Source organism: Schistocerca piceifrons, chromosome 1 (genome assembly GCF_021461385.2).
Source record: "Schistocerca piceifrons isolate TAMUIC-IGC-003096 chromosome 1, iqSchPice1.1, whole genome shotgun sequence".
NCBI lineage: Eukaryota > Metazoa > Arthropoda > Insecta > Orthoptera > Acrididae > Schistocerca > Schistocerca piceifrons.
In genome coordinates this window covers 1046668018-1046670478 of record NC_060138.1, presented here as the reverse complement: position 1 = coordinate 1046670478, position 2461 = coordinate 1046668018, and positions in this window count along the sequence as shown.

Sequence of the window (2461 nt, the reverse complement as noted above, 5' to 3'; positions counted from 1 at the left end):
CATCCGAATCAAGTGAAATTTACACCATGGGTTTGCAGCGATGAGATATGCAACTGATTAGAATTTCAGCGCAGACGCACATCACGCGCGCCTGTGGCGCCACCTCATAGCGCCATTTAAGGCTTGGCGATTTGGACGAGTGTACTTTCGGCACGTGTGTTTACCTTGTGGTTGTTTCACAAGACGATCAGTTATGCCTCGTAGACAACAGTGAACATCGTTTGATCAAGTATTCGAGTTCGACAGAGGAAGGATAGTGGCTTACCGAGATTGTGGATTATCATACAGAGAAATCGCTAGTCGTGTTGGACGAAACCAAACAACTGTAATGCGGATATGTGACCGTTGGATGCAGGAGGGTACGACGGACCGACGTGGTCGATCGCATTCACCTCGGTGCACCACTGCACATGCTGATAGGCAAATTGTGCGCATGGCAGTGACGGATCGCTCAGTGACATCCCGAACCATAGCACAGCACATTGCGTCTGTAACGCATCATCCAGTGTCTGCGCGTACCATTCGACGCCGTTTACAGCAGAGTAGTCTGTCCGCAAGACGTCCATTGCTTCGTCTACCATTGACGCAGAACCACAGACGTCTCCGTCGCCAATGGTGTGATGACAGACGGATGTGGACAGCAGAATGGAATGACGTTGTCTTTACTGATGAGGCACGCTTCTGTCTGCAGCACCACGATGGTCGGATTCGAGTGTGGAGACACCGTGGAGAGAGGATGCTGGACAGCTGCATTATGCTCCGCCACACTGTTCTTGCACCGGGTATTATGGTATGGGGCGGTATTGGATATTACTCTCGCACGCCTCTAGTACGCATTGCCGGTACTTTAAATAGCCGGCGCTACATATCCGAGGTGCTGGAGCCAGTTGTCCTTCCTTACCTTCAGGGCTCGGCCACAGCCATATTTCAACAGGACAATGCGTGACCACACGTGGCACGCATTGTCCAAAGGTTCTTCGTCAATAACCAGATTGAATTGCTTCCCTGGCCGGCTCGCTCCCCGGATCTTTCGCCGATAGAAAACATGTGGTCCATGGTTGCTCAACGAGTGAACCAGATTACATCCCCAGCTGCCACACCAGATGATCTTTGGCAACGTGTGGAAACTGCTTAGGCTGCTGTACCCCAGGAACACATCCAACGTCTCTTTGACTCAATGCCGAGACGTGTGGCAGCGGTGATCTCCAACAATGGCGGCTACTCTGGCTACTGATTCTAGCAGGAACCACATGTCACAGACGTCTGTAAACGTATTCATTTGATACTTGGTCAACATGTTATCTACAAAATAAATTTTGTTGTGCCACCTCTTGTCTTTCTTGGTGTTGCATTTACGGTGGCCAGCAGTGTACTTGCAATGGCAGCTTTATGTGGTATTCCACGTTCACGTTGCGCTACTGTCCGCCGATATTAAAATTTGCTGGCAACCTATTTCCGGCCCGTGGACCGATAAGTGGTACTCGTCAAGGTTTTGTGCCACAGCACAATACCGCTGTCGTCAAGGCGACGGGATATTGACAGAGTTACTGCGGAAAATATAGCGAGTTATGATTCCCATCACGACTTTCTAACGCTGGTGGAACTTTCATAACATTCATCTTTAGGACTGGTGACGCTTATAACAATGACAACAGTCTTACCTAGATTACACAAACAGGAGCAATCCTTTATGAAACCTACGTTATTAGCGGTGCTGAGAGCGCTTGACAGAACACCACAACAATAACAAAAAGAGAAAAACATTCTTAACATTCTGCAACAGGTTTAATTTATAATTAACTGCTTTTCGGCTTCAAAGACAATCATTAGGTAACAACTGACTGTCGTAACCATAGAGCAAATAACTGAACAGATATCGGAGGATAAAAAATTTACGATATTTTATTGATACTAATTACATATTTAATACACTCTGAGGCTAAATCTTAAAACTGATCTCCGTTTATCTACTTCTTCCATGAATGCAGAAATCAACGGAGGCGAAAAAGGAAACTCAGTGGTTCCACTGCAAACTATGCTATTATTCTGGGTCACGCAATAATTATTTCTTTCTGTTGTCCCCAGTAGAGTTGTGTTCCTGTACTTCTTCGATGTATGGAAAATTGTCACAATGTACATCAAATTACTACATTTGCTTTAGAAGGTTCCAAACGAAACTTGAATTTGACAACTACAATCTCCAACTGTTGTCATACACCTACCATCTAACTGCCAAAACTGTGCCTTAAAGACCTAATTTAAAATTTCTTGCAAGGTTCTCTGAAAATTTGCCAATATATGGCACAGTGCACAGTTTTTGTCACAGCAGATTGGTACGTGTAGGGGCTAAAGATGCTGAAGTTAGAAGCCAGAACCCCGTCGGAAATGGAGGAAGGGGTAATCTATAATTTTATATCTTCAGTTTTTGTTCAGAATGTTATCACTGAGGTCAGAACTATAG